Source organism: Haemaphysalis longicornis, unplaced genomic scaffold (genome assembly GCF_048455015.1).
Source record: "Haemaphysalis longicornis isolate Haplotype H1 unplaced genomic scaffold, Haemaphysalis longicornis Haplotype H1 scaffold_10, whole genome shotgun sequence".
Classification (NCBI taxonomy): domain Eukaryota; kingdom Metazoa; phylum Arthropoda; class Arachnida; order Ixodida; family Ixodidae; genus Haemaphysalis; species Haemaphysalis longicornis.
This window is the reverse complement of record NW_027526204.1, coordinates 75,653,625-75,667,771: the sequence shown is the minus strand read 5'-3', so window position 1 is coordinate 75,667,771 and position 14,147 is coordinate 75,653,625. Positions and strand designations below refer to the sequence as shown.

General features: G+C 47.3%; 4 long non-coding RNA genes across 4 annotated transcripts; all 4 read right to left on the bottom strand.

The window, feature by feature from the left end:
- Positions 1 to 2,957: 2,957 nt before the first annotated feature.
- LOC144157805 (uncharacterized) lies at positions 2,958 to 3,680 on the bottom strand. Its single transcript, XR_013319869.1, has 3 exons — positions 3,587 to 3,680; positions 3,256 to 3,348; positions 2,958 to 3,017 (listed from the first exon to the last, which is right to left on the bottom strand). It is a non-coding gene; the product is annotated as an uncharacterized LOC144157805 (long non-coding RNA).
- Positions 3,681 to 3,923: 243 nt separating this feature from the next.
- On the bottom strand, positions 3,924 to 4,673 carry LOC144157804 (uncharacterized). Its single transcript, XR_013319868.1, has 3 exons — positions 4,580 to 4,673; positions 4,249 to 4,341; positions 3,924 to 4,010 (listed from the first exon to the last, which is right to left on the bottom strand). It is a non-coding gene; the product is annotated as an uncharacterized LOC144157804 (long non-coding RNA).
- Positions 4,674 to 5,578: 905 nt separating this feature from the next.
- LOC144157803 (uncharacterized) lies at positions 5,579 to 6,328 on the bottom strand. Its single transcript, XR_013319867.1, has 3 exons — positions 6,235 to 6,328; positions 5,904 to 5,996; positions 5,579 to 5,665 (listed from the first exon to the last, which is right to left on the bottom strand). It is a non-coding gene; the product is annotated as an uncharacterized LOC144157803 (long non-coding RNA).
- Positions 6,329 to 9,875: 3,547 nt separating this feature from the next.
- On the bottom strand, positions 9,876 to 10,631 carry LOC144157802 (uncharacterized). The gene is made up of 3 exons (XR_013319866.1): positions 10,538 to 10,631; positions 10,207 to 10,299; positions 9,876 to 9,968 (listed from the first exon to the last, which is right to left on the bottom strand). It is a non-coding gene; the product is annotated as an uncharacterized LOC144157802 (long non-coding RNA).
- Between the last annotated feature and the right edge of the window lie 3,516 nt (positions 10,632 to 14,147).

The following is a 14,147-nucleotide window of genomic DNA, read 5'->3' as shown; positions in this document are numbered from 1 at the left end:
GTCTGGATCCTTGTCCACTGTGGTCGTTCGGTGGTGGGAAGCTCCTCTGCAAAGAAAGCTTCAGTTGCAGTCCCTTTAAATGTGGAAGTTGCGGCTAATTTATTGTATAGATTGTTGGACAAGTAGTGCTCCTACATGCAGTTTAATAATTATTGGTGCGATTGCGGCAACGGCAGTGGTAACGATACAGACGCACGCATTGTGACGTCTCCCGTATTTTTCATACGTTAATATTCTTCCTCCTGCCATAATGACTGCCTGCTAAAAGACCATAGCTTAGGTACCCCGAGAGGCGGGGGAAATGTCAGGCCATTTTGGTTCAGGTTTGGTCGTCTGGATCCTTGTCCACTGGAGTCGTTCGGTGGTGGGAAGCTCCTCTGCAAAGAAAGCTTCAGTTGCAGTCCCTTTCATTGTGGAAGTTTCGGCTAATTTATTGTATAGATTGTTGGACAAGTAGTGCTCCTACATGCAGTTTAATAATTATTGGTGCGATGGCGGCAACGGCAGCGGTAACGATACACACGCACGCATTGTGACGTCTCCCGTATTTTTCATACGTTATTCTTCCTCCTGCCATAATGACTGCCTGCTAAAAGACCATAGCTTACGTACCCCGAGAGGCGGGGGAAATGTCAGGCCATTTTGGTTCAGGTTTGGTCGTCTGGATCTTTGTCCACTGGGGTCGTTCGGTGGTGGGAAGCTCCTCTGCAAAGAAAGCTTCATTTGCAGTCCCATTCATTGTGGAAGTTGCGGCTAATTTATTGTATAGATTGTTGGACAAGTAGTGCTCCTACATGCAGTTTAATAATTATTGGTGCGATGGCGGCAACGGCAGTGGTAACGATACACACGCACGCATTGTGACGTCTCCCGTATTTTTCATACGTTAATATTCTTCCTCCTGCCATAATGACTGCCTGCTAAAAGACCATAGCTTACGTACCCCGAGAGGCGGGGGAAATGTCAGGCCATTTTGGTTCAGTTTTGGTCGTCTGGATCCTTGTCCACTGTGGTCGTTCGGTGGTGGGAAGCTCCTCTGCAAAGAAAGCTTCAGTTGCAGTCCCTTTCTTTGTGGAAGTTGCGGCTAATTTATTGTATAGATTGTTGGACAAGTAGTGCTCCTACATGCAGTTTAATAATTATTGGTGCGATGGCGGCAACGGCAGTGGTAACGATACACACGCACGCATTGTGACGTCTCCCGTATTTTTCATACGTTATATTCTTCCTGCTGCCATAATGACTGCCTGCTAAAAGACAATAGCTTACGTACCCCGAGAGGCGGGGGAAATGTCAGGCCATTTTGGTTCAGGTTTGGTCGTCTGGATCCTTGTCCACTGTGGTCGTTCGGTGGTGGGAAGCTCCTCTGCAAAGAAAGCTTCAGTTGCAGTCCCTTTCATTGTGGAAGTTTCGGCTAATTTATTGTATAGATTGTTGGACAAGTAGTGCTCCTACATGCAGTTTAATAATTATTGGTGCGATGGCGGCAACGGCAGCGGTAACGATACACACGCACGCATTGTGACGTCTCCCGTATTTTTCATACGTTATTCTTCCTCCTGCCATAATGACTGCCTGCTAAAAGACCATAGCTTACGTACCCCGAGAGGCGGGGGAAATGTCAGGCCATTTTGGTTCAGGTTTGGTCGTCTGGATCTTTGTCCACTGGGGTCGTTCGGTGGTGGGAAGCTCCTCTGCAAAGAAAGCTTCATTTGCAGTCCCATTCATTGTGGAAGTTGCGGCTAATTTATTGTATAGATTGTTGGACAAGTAGTGCTCCTACATGCAGTTTAATAATTATTGGTGCGATGGCGGCAACGGCAGTGGTAACGATACACACGCACGCATTGTGACGTCTCCCGTATTTTTCATACGTTAATATTCTTCCTCCTGCCATAATGACTGCCTGCTAAAAGACCATAGCTTACGTACCCCGAGAGGCGGGGGAAATGTCAGGCCATTTTGGTTCAGTTTTGGTCGTCTGGATCCTTGTCCACTGTGGTCGTTCGGTGGTGGGAAGCTCCTCTGCAAAGAAAGCTTCAGTTGCAGTCCCTTTCTTTGTGGAAGTTGCGGCTAATTTATTGTATAGATTGTTGGACAAGTAGTGCTCCTACATGCAGTTTAATAATTATTGGTGCGATGGCGGCAACGGCAGTGGTAACGATACACACGCACGCATTGTGACGTCTCCCGTATTTTTCATACGTTATATTCTTCCTGCTGCCATAATGACTGCCTGCTAAAAGACAATAGCTTACGTACCCCGAGAGGCGGGGGAAATGTCAGGCCATTTTGGTTCAGGTTTGGTCGTCTGGATCCTTGTCCACTGTGGTCGTTCGGTGGTGGGAAGCTCCTCTGCAAAGAAAGCTTCAGTTGCAGTCCCTTTCATTGTGGAAGTTGCGGCTAATTTATTGTATAGATTGTTGGACAAGTAGTGCTCCTACATGCTGTTTAATAATTATTGGTGCGATGGCGGCAACGGCAGTGGTAACGATACACACGCACGCATTGTGACGTCTCCCGTACTTTTCATACGTTTACATTATTCCTGCTACCATAGTGACTGCCTGCTAAAAGACCATAGCTTACGTACTCCGAGAGGCGGTGGAAATGTCAGGCCATTTTGGTTCAGGTTCGGTCGTCTGGCTCCTTGTCCACTGGGGTCGTTCGGTGGTGGGAAGCTCCTCTGCAAAGAAAGCTTCAGTTGCAGTCCCTTTCATTGTGGAAGTTGCGGCTAATTTATTGAATAGATTGTTGGACAAGTAGTGCTCCTACATGCAGTTTAATAATTATTGGTGCGATGGCGGCAACGGCAGTGGTAACGATACACACGCACGCATTGTGACGTCTCCCGTATTTTTCATACGTTAATATTCTTCCTGCTGCCATAATGACTGCCTGCTAAAAGACCATAGCTTACGTACCCCGAGAGGCGGTGGAAATGTCAGGCCATTTTGGTTCAGGTTTGGTCGTCTGGATCCTTGTCCACTGTGGTCGTTCGGTGGTGGGAAGCTCCTCTGCAAAGAAAGCTTCAGTAGCAGTCCCTTTCATTGTGGAAGTTGCGGCTAATTTATTGTATAGATTGTTGGACAAGTAGTGCTCCTACATGCAGTTTAATAATTATTGGTGCGATGGCGGCAACGGCAGTGGTAACGATACACACGCACGCATTGTGACGTCTCCCGTATTTTTCATACGTTAATATTCTTCCTGCTGCCATAATGACTGCCTGCTAAAAGACCATAGCTTACGTACCCCGAGAGGCGGTGAAAATGTCAGGCCATTTTGGTTCAGGTTTGGTCGTCTGGATCCTTGTCCACTGCGGTCGTTCGGTGGTGGGAAGCTCCTCTGCAAAGAAAGCTTCAGTTGCAGTCCCTTTCATTGTGGAAGTTGCGGCTAATTTATTGTATAGATTGTTGGACAAGTAGTGCTCCTACATGCTGTTTAATAATTATTGGTGCGATGGCGGCAACGGCAGTGGTAACGATACACACGCACGCATTGTGACGTCTCCCGTACTTTTCATACGTTTACATTATTCCTGCTACCATAGTGACTGCCTGCTAAAAGACCATAGCTTACGTACCCCGAGAGGCGGTGGAAATGTCAGGCCATTTTGGTTCAGGTTCGGTCGTCTGGCTCCTTGTCCACTGGGGTCGTTCGGTGGTGGGAAGCTCCTCTGCAAAGAAAGCTTCAGTTGCAGTCCCTTTCATTGTGGAAGTTGCGGCTAATTTATTGAATAGATTGTTGGACAAGTAGTGCTCCTACATGCAGTTTAATAATTATTGGTGCGATGGCGGCAACGGCAGTGTTAACGATACACACGCACGCATTTTGACGTCTCCCGTATTTTTCATACGTTAATATTCTTCCTGCTGCCATAATGACTGCTTGCTAAAAGACCATAGCTTACGTACCCCGAGAGGCGGGGGAAATGTCAGGCCATTTTGGTTCAGTTTTGGTCGTCTGGATCCTTGTCCACTGTGGTCGTTCGGTGGTGGGAAGCTCCTCTGCAAAGAAAGCTTCAGTAGCAGTCCCTTTCATTGTGGAAGTTGCGGCTAATTTATTGTATAGATTGTTGGACAAGTAGTGCTCCTACATGCAGTTTAATAATTATTGGTGCGATGGCGGCAACGGCAGTGGTAACGATACACATGCACGCATTTTGACGTCTCCCGTACTTTTCATACGTTTACATTATTCCTGCTACCATAGTGACTGCCTGCTAAAAGACCATAGCTTACGTACCCCGAGAGGCGGTGAAAATGTCAGGCCATTTTGGTTCAGGTTTGGTCGTCTGGATCCTTGTCCACTGCGGTCGTTCGGTGGTGGGAAGCTCCTCTGCAAAGAAAGCTTCAGTTGCAGTCCCTTTCATTGTGGAAGTTGCGGCTAATTTATTGTATAGATTGTTGGACAAGTAGTGCTCCTACATGCTGTTTAATAATTATTGGTGCGATGGCGGCAACGGCAGTGGTAACGATACACACGCACGCATTGTGACGTCTCCCGTACTTTTCATACGTTTACATTATTCCTGCTACCATAGTGACTGCCTGCTAAAAGACCATAGCTTACGTACCCCGAGAGGCGGTGGAAATGTCAGGCCATTTTGGTTCAGGTTCGGTCGTCTGGCTCCTTGTCCACTGGGGTCGTTCGGTGGTGGGAAGCTCCTCTGCAAAGAAAGCTTCAGTTGCAGTCCCTTTCATTGTGGAAGTTGCGGCTAATTTATTGAATAGATTGTTGGACAACTAGTGCTCCTACATGCAGTTTAATAATTATTGGTGCGATGGCGGCAACGGCAGTGGTAACGATACACACGCACGCATTTTGACGTCTCCCGTATTTTTCATACGTTAATATTCTTCCTGCTGCCATAATGACTGCCTGCTAAAAGACCATAGCTTACGTACCCCGAGAGGCGGTGGAAATGTCAGGCCATTTTGGTTCAGGTTTGGTCGTCTGGATCCTTGTCCACTGTGGTCGTTCGGTGGTGGGAAGCTCCTCTGCAAAGAAAGCTTCAGTAGCAGTCCCTTTCATTGTGGAAGTTGCGGCTAATTTATTGTATAGATTGTTGGACAAGTAGTGCTCCTACATGCAGTTTAATAATTATTGGTGCGATGGCGGCAACGGCAGTGGTAACGATACACATGCACGCATTTTGACGTCTCCCGTACTTTTCATACGTTTACATTATTCCTGCTACCATAGTGACTGCCTGCTAAAAGACCATAGCTTACGTACCCCGAGAGGCGGTGAAAATGTCAGGCCATTTTGGTTCAGGTTTGGTCGTCTGGATCCTTGTCCACTGCGGTCGTTCGGTGGTGGGAAGCTCCTCTGCAAAGAAAGCTTCAGTTGCAGTCCCTTTCATTGTGGAAGTTGCGGCTAATTTATTGTATAGATTGTTGGACAAGTAGTGCTCCTACATGCAGTTTAATAATTATTGGTGCGATGGCGGCAACGGCAGTGGTAACGATACACATGCACGCATTTTGACGTCTCCCGTACTTTTCATACGTTTACATTATTCCTGCTACCATAGTGACTGCCTGCTAAAAGACCATAGCTTACGTACCCCGAGAGGCGGTGAAAATGTCAGGCCATTTTGGTTCAGGTTTGGTCGTCTGGATCCTTGTCCACTGTGGTCGTTCGGTGGTGGGAAGCTCCTCTGCAAAGAAAGCTTCAGTAGCAGTCCCTTTCATTGTGGAAGTTGCGGCTAATTTATTGTATAGATTGTTGGACAAGTAGTGCTCCTACATGCAGTTTAAAAATTATTGGTGCGATGGCGGCAACGGCAGTGGTAACGATACACACGCACGCATTGTGACGTCTCCCGTATTTTTCATACGTTAATATTCTTCCTGCTGCCATAATGACTGCCTGCTAAAAGACCATAGCTTACGTACCCCGAGAGGCGGTGAAAATGTCAGGCCATTTTGGTTCAGGTTTGGTCGTCTGGATCCTTGTCCACTGCGGTCGTTCGGTGGTGGGAAGCTCCTCTGCAAAGAAAGCTTCAGTTGCAGTCCCTTTCATTGTGGAAGTTGCGGCTAATTTATTGTATAGATTGTTGGACAAGTAGTGCTCCTACATGCTGTTTAATAATTATTGGTGCGATGGCGGCAACGGCAGTGGTAACGATACACACGCACGCATTGTGACGTCTCCCGTACTTTTCATACGTTTACATTATTCCTGCTACCATAGTGACTGCCTGCTAAAAGACCATAGCTTACGTACCCCGAGAGGCGGTGGAAATGTCAGGCCATTTTGGTTCAGGTTCGGTCGTCTGGCTCCTTGTCCACTGGGGTCGTTCGGTGGTGGGAAGCTCCTCTGCAAAGAAAGCTTCAGTTGCAGTCCCTTTCATTGTGGAAGTTGCGGCTAATTTATTGAATAGATTGTTGGACAAGTAGTGCTCCTACATGCAGTTTAATAATTATTGGTGCGATGGCGGCAACGGCAGTGGTAACGATACACACGCACGCATTTTGACGTCTCCCGTATTTTTCATACGTTAATATTCTTCCTGCTGCCATAATGACTGCCTGCTAAAAGACCATAGCTTACGTACCCCGAGAGGCGGTGGAAATGTCAGGCCATTTTGGTTCAGGTTTGGTCGTCTGGATCCTTGTCCACTGTGGTCGTTCGGTGGTGGGAAGCTCCTCTGCAAAGAAAGCTTCAGTAGCAGTCCCTTTCATTGTGGAAGTTGCGGCTAATTTATTGTATAGATTGTTGGACAAGTAGTGCTCCTACATGCAGTTTAATAATTATTGGTGCGATGGCGGCAACGGCAGTGGTAACGATACACATGCACGCATGTTGACGTCTCCCGTACTTTTCATACGTTTACATTATTCCTGCTACCATAGTGACTGCCTGCTAAAAGACCATAGCTTACGTACCCCGAGAGGCGGGGGAAATGTCAGGCCATTTTGGTTCAGTTTTGGTCGTCTGGATCCTTGTCCACTGTGGTCGTTCGGTGGTGGGAAGCTCCTCTGCAAAGAAAGCTTCAGTTGCAGTCCCTTTCTTTGTGGAAGTTGCGGCTAATTTATTGTATAGATTGTTGGACAAGTAGTGCTCCTACATGCAGTTTAATAATTATTGGTGCGATGGCGGCAACGGCAGTGGTAACGATACACACGCACGCATTGTGACGTCTCCCGTATTTTTCATACGTTAATATTCTTCCTGCTGCCATAATGACTGCCTGCTAAAAGACCATAGCTTACGTACCCCGAGAGGCGTTGAAAATGTCAGGCCATTTTGCTTCAGGTTTGGTCGTCTGGATCCTTGTCCACTGTGGTCGTTCGGTGGTGGGAAGCTCCTCTGCAAAGAAAGCTTCAGTTGCAGTCCCTTTCATATTGGAAGTTGCGGCTAATTTATTGTATAGATTGTTGGACAAGTAGTGCTCCTACATGCAGTTTAATAATTATTGGTGCGATGGCGGCAACGGCAGTGGTAACGATACACACGCACGCATTGTGACGTCTCCCGTATTTTTCATACGTTAATATTCTTCCTCCTGCCATAATGACTGCCTGCTAAAAGACCATAGCTTACGTACCCCGAGAGGCGGGGGAAATGTCAGGCCATTTTCGTTCAGTTTTGGTCGTCTGGATCCTTGTCCACTGTGGTCGTTCGGTGGTGGGAAGCTCCTCTGCAAAGAAAGCTTCAGTTGCAGTCCCTTTCTTTGGGGAAGTTGCGGCTAATTTATTGTATAGATTGTTGGACAAGTAGTGCTCCTACATGCAGTTTAATAATTATTGGTGCGATGGCGGCAACGGCAGTGGTAACGATACACACGCACGCATTGTGACGTCTCCCGTATTTTTCATACGTTAATATTCTTCCTGCTGCCATAATGACTGCCTGCTAAAAGACCATAGCTTACGTACCCCGCGAGGCGGGGGAAATATCAGGCCATTTTGGTTCAGGTTTGGTCGTCTGACTCCTTGTCCACTGTGGTCGTTCGGTGGTGGGAAGCTCCTCTGCAAAGAAAGCTTCAGTTGCAGTCCCTTTCATTGTGGAAGTTGCGGCTAATTTATTGTATAGATTGTTGGACAAGTAGTGCTCCTACATGCAGTTTAATAATTATTGGTGCGATGGCGGCAACGGCAGTGGTAACGATACACACGCACGCATTGTGACGTCTCCCATATTTTTCATACGTTAATATTCTTCCTGCTGCCATAATGACTGCCTGCTAAAAGACCATAGCTTACGTACCCCGAGAGGCGGTGGAAATGTCAGGCCATTTTGGTTCAGGTTCGGTCGTCTGGCTCCTTGTCCACTGGGGTCGTTCGGTGGTGGGAAGCTCCTCTGCAAAGAAAGCTTCAGTTGCAGTCCCTTTCATTGTGGAAGTTGCGGCTAATTTATTGAATAGATTGTTGGACAAGTAGTGCTCCTACATGCAGTTTAATAATTATTGGTGCGATGGCGGCAACGGCAGTGGTAACGATACACACGCACGCATTTTGACGTCTCCCGTATTTTTCATACGTTAATATTCTTCCTGCTGCCATAATGACTGCCTGCTAAAAGACCATAGCTTACGTACCCCGAGAGGCGGTGGAAATGTCAGGCCATTTTGGTTCAGGTTTGGTCGTCTGGATCCTTGTCCACTGTGGTCGTTCGGTGGTGGGAAGCTCCTCTGCAAAGAAAGCTTCAGTTGCAGTCCCTTTCATTGTGGAAGTTGCGGCTAATTTATTGTATAGATTGTTGGACAAGTAGTGCTCCTACATGCTGTTTAATAATTATTGGTGCGATGGCGGCAACGGCAGTGGTAACGATACACACGCACGCATTGTGACGTCTCCCGTACTTTTCATACGTTTACATTATTCCTGCTACCATAGTGACTGCCTGCTAAAAGACCATAGCTTACGTACCCCGAGAGGCGGTGGAAATGTCAGGCCATTTTGGTTCAGGTTCGGTCGTCTGGCTCCTTGTCCACTGGGGTCGTTCGGTGGTGGGAAGCTCCTCTGCAAAGAAAGCTTCAGTTGCAGTCCCTTTCATTGTGGAAGTTGCGGCTAATTTATTGAATAGATTGTTGGACAACTAGTGCTCCTACATGCAGTTTAATAATTATTGGTGCGATGGCGGCAACGGCAGTGGTAACGATACACACGCACGCATTTTGACGTCTCCCGTATTTTTCATACGTTAATATTCTTCCTGCTGCCATAATGACTGCCTGCTAAAAGACCATAGCTTACGTACCCCGAGAGGCGGTGGAAATGTCAGGCCATTTTGGTTCAGGTTTGGTCGTCTGGATCCTTGTCCACTGTGGTCGTTCGGTGGTGGGAAGCTCCTCTGCAAAGAAAGCTTCAGTAGCAGTCCCTTTCATTGTGGAAGTTGCGGCTAATTTATTGTATAGATTGTTGGACAAGTAGTGCTCCTACATGCAGTTTAATAATTATTGGTGCGATGGCGGCAACGGCAGTGGTAACGATACACATGCACGCATTTTGACGTCTCCCGTACTTTTCATACGTTTACATTATTCCTGCTACCATAGTGACTGCCTGCTAAAAGACCATAGCTTACGTACCCCGAGAGGCGGTGAAAATGTCAGGCCATTTTGGTTCAGGTTTGGTCGTCTGGATCCTTGTCCACTGCGGTCGTTCGGTGGTGGGAAGCTCCTCTGCAAAGAAAGCTTCAGTTGCAGTCCCTTTCATTGTGGAAGTTGCGGCTAATTTATTGTATAGATTGTTGGACAAGTAGTGCTCCTACATGCAGTTTAATAATTATTGGTGCGATGGCGGCAACGGCAGTGGTAACGATACACATGCACGCATTTTGACGTCTCCCGTACTTTTCATACGTTTACATTATTCCTGCTACCATAGTGACTGCCTGCTAAAAGACCATAGCTTACGTACCCCGAGAGGCGGTGAAAATGTCAGGCCATTTTGGTTCAGGTTTGGTCGTCTGGATCCTTGTCCACTGTGGTCGTTCGGTGGTGGGAAGCTCCTCTGCAAAGAAAGCTTCAGTAGCAGTCCCTTTCATTGTGGAAGTTGCGGCTAATTTATTGTATAGATTGTTGGACAAGTAGTGCTCCTACATGCAGTTTAAAAATTATTGGTGCGATGGCGGCAACGGCAGTGGTAACGATACACACGCACGCATTGTGACGTCTCCCGTATTTTTCATACGTTAATATTCTTCCTGCTGCCATAATGACTGCCTGCTAAAAGACCATAGCTTACGTACCCCGAGAGGCGGTGAAAATGTCAGGCCATTTTGGTTCAGGTTTGGTCGTCTGGATCCTTGTCCACTGCGGTCGTTCGGTGGTGGGAAGCTCCTCTGCAAAGAAAGCTTCAGTTGCAGTCCCTTTCATTGTGGAAGTTGCGGCTAATTTATTGTATAGATTGTTGGACAAGTAGTGCTCCTACATGCTGTTTAATAATTATTGGTGCGATGGCGGCAACGGCAGTGGTAACGATACACACGCACGCATTGTGACGTCTCCCGTACTTTTCATACGTTTACATTATTCCTGCTACCATAGTGACTGCCTGCTAAAAGACCATAGCTTACGTACCCCGAGAGGCGGTGGAAATGTCAGGCCATTTTGGTTCAGGTTCGGTCGTCTGGCTCCTTGTCCACTGGGGTCGTTCGGTGGTGGGAAGCTCCTCTGCAAAGAAAGCTTCAGTTGCAGTCCCTTTCATTGTGGAAGTTGCGGCTAATTTATTGAATAGATTGTTGGACAAGTAGTGCTCCTACATGCAGTTTAAGAATTATTGGTGCGATGGCGGCAACGGCAGTGGTAACGATACACACGCACGCATTTTGACGTCTCCCGTATTTTTCATACGTTAATATTCTTCCTGCTGCCATAATGACTGCCTGCTAAAAGACCATAGCTTACGTACCCCGAGAGGCGGTGGAAATGTCAGGCCATTTTGGTTCAGGTTTGGTCGTCTGGATCCTTGTCCACTGTGGTCGTTCGGTGGTGGGAAGCTCCTCTGCAAAGAAAGCTTCAGTAGCAGTCCCTTTCATTGTGGAAGTTGCGGCTAATTTATTGTATAGATTGTTGGACAAGTAGTGCTCCTACATGCAGTTTAATAATTATTGGTGCGATGGCGGCAACGGCAGTGGTAACGATACACATGCACGCATTTTGACGTCTCCCGTACTTTTCATACGTTTACATTATTCCTGCTACCATAGTGACTGCCTGCTAAAAGACCATAGCTTACGTACCCCGAGAGGCGGGGGAAATGTCAGGCCATTTTGGTTCAGTTTTGGTCGTCTGGATCCTTGTCCACTGTGGTCGTTCGGTGGTGGGAAGCTCCTCTGCAAAGAAAGCTTCAGTTGCAGTCCCTTTCATTGTGGAAGTTGCGGCTAATTTATTGTATAGATTGTTGGACAAGTAGTGCTCCTACATGCAGTTTAATAATTATTGGTGCGATGGCGGCAACGGCAGTGGTAACGATACACACGCACGCATTGTGACGTCCCGTACTTTTCATACGTTGACATTATTCCTGCTACCATAGTGACTGCCTGCTAAAAGACCATAGCTTACGTACCCCGAGAGGCGGTGGAAATGTCAGGCCATTTTGGTTCAGGTTCGGTCGTCTGGCTCCTTGTCCACTGGGGTCGTTCGGTGGTGGGAAGCTCCTCTGCAAAGAAAGCTTCAGTTGCAGTCCCTTTCATTGTGGAAGTTGCGGCTAATTTATTGAATAGATTGTTGGACAAGTAGGGCTCCTACATGCAGTTTAATAATTATTGTTGCGATGGCGGCAACGGCAGTGGTAACGATACACACGCACGCATTGTGACGTCTCCCGTATTTTTCATACGTTAATATTCTTCCTGCTGCCATAATGACTGCCTGCTAAAAGACCATAGCTTACGTACCCCGAGAGGCGGGGGAAATGTCAGGCCATTTTGGTTCAGTTTTGGTCGTCTGGATCCTTGTCCACTGTGGTCGTTCGGTGGTGGGAAGCTCCTCTGCAAAGAAAGCTTCAGTTGCAGTCCCTTTCATTGTGGAAGTTGCGGCTAATTTATTGTATAGATATTTGGACAAGTAGTGCTCCTACATGCAGTTTAATAATTATTGGTGCGATGGCGGCAACGGCAGTGGTAACGATACACACGCACGCATTGTGACGTCCCGTACTTTTCATACGTTGACATTATTCCTGCTACCATAGTGACTGCCTGCTAAAAGACCATAGCTTACGTACCCCGAGAGGCGGTGGAAATGTCAGGCCATTTTGGTTCAGGTTCGGTCGTCTGGCTCCTTGTCCACTGTGGTCGTTCGGTGGTGGGAAGCTCCTCTGCAAAGAAAGCTTCAGTTGCAGTCCCTTTCATTGTGGAAGTTGCGGCTAATTTATTGTATAGATTGTTGGACAAGTAGTGCTCCTACATGCAGTTTAATAATTATTGGTGCGATGGCGGCAACGGCAGTGGTAACAATACACACGCACGCATTGTGACGTCCCGTACTTTTCATACGTTGACATTATTCCTGCTACCATAGTGACTGCCTGCTAAAAGACCATAGCTTACGTACCCCGAGAGGCGGTGGAAATGTCAGGCCATTTTGGTTCAGGTTCGGTCGTCTGGCTCCTTGTCCACTGGTGTCGTTCGGTGGTGGGAAGCTCCTCTGCAAAGAAAGCTTCAGTTGCAGTCCCTTTCATTGTGGAAGTTGCGGCTAATTTATTGAATAGATTGTTGGACAAGTAGTGCTCCTACATGCAGTTTAATAATTATTGTTGCGATGGCGGCAACGGCAGTGGTAACGATACACACGCACGCATTGTGACGTCTCCCGTATTTTTCATACGTTAATATTCTTCCTCCTGCCATAATGACTGCCTGCTAAAAGACCATAGCTTACGTACCCCGAGAGGCGGGGGAAATGTCAGGCCATTTTGGTTCAGTTTTGGTCGTCTGGATCCTTGTCCACTGTGGTCGTTCGGTGGTGGGAAGCTCCTCTGCAAAGAAAGCTTCAGTTGCAGTCCCTTTCATTGTGGAAGTTGCGGCTAATTTATTGTATAGATTGTTGGACAAGTAGTGCTCCTACATGCAGTTTAATAATTATTGGTGCGATGGCGGCAACGGCAGTGGTAACGATACACACGCACGCATTGTGACGTCCCGTACTTTTCATACGTTGACATTATTCCTGCTACCATAGTGACTGCCTGCTAAAAGACCATAGCTTACGTACCCCGAGAGGCGGTGGAAATGTCAGGCCATTTTGGTTCAGGTTCGGTCGTCTGGCTCCTTGTCCACTGGGGTCGTTCGGTGGTGGGAAGCTCCTCTGCAAAGAAAGCTTCAGTTGCAGTCCCTTTCATTGTGGAAGTTGCGGCTAATTTATTGTATAGATTGTTGGACAAGTAGTGCTCCTACATGCTGTTTAATAATTATTGGTGCGATGGCGGCAACGGCAGTGGTAACGATACACACGCACGCATTGTGACGTCTCCCGTATTTTTCATACGTTAATATTCTTCCTGCTGCCATAATGACTGCCTGCTAAAAGACCATAGCTTACGTACCCCGAGAGGCGGTGGAAATGTCAGGCCATTTTGGTTCAGGTTTGGTCGTCTGGATCCTTGTCCACTGTGGTCGTTCTGTGGTGGGAAGCTCCTCTGCAAAGAAAGCTTCAGTTGCAGTCCCTTTCATTGTGGAAGTTGCGGCTAATTTATTGTATAGATTGTTGGACAAGTAGTGCTCCTACATGCTGTTTAATAATTATTGGTGCTATGGCGGCAACGGCAGTGGTAACGATACACACGCACGCATTGTGACGTCTCCCGTATTTTTCACACGTTAATATTCTTCCTGCTGCCATAATGACTGCCTGCTAAAAGACCATAGCTTACGTACCCCGAGAGGCGTTGAAAATGTCAGGCCATTTTGCTTCAGGTTTGGTCGTCTGGATCCTTGTCCACTGTGGTCGTTCGGTGGTGGGAAGCTCCTCTGCAAAGAAAGCTTCAGTTGCAGTCCCTTTCATTGTGGAAGTTGCGGCTAATTTATTGTATAGATTGTTGGACAAGTAGTGCTCCTACATGCTGTTTAATAATTATTGGTGCGATGGCGGCAACGGCAGTGGTAACGATACACACGCACGCATTGTGACGTCTCCCGTATTTTTCACACGTTAATATTCTTCCTGCTGCCATAATGACTGCCTG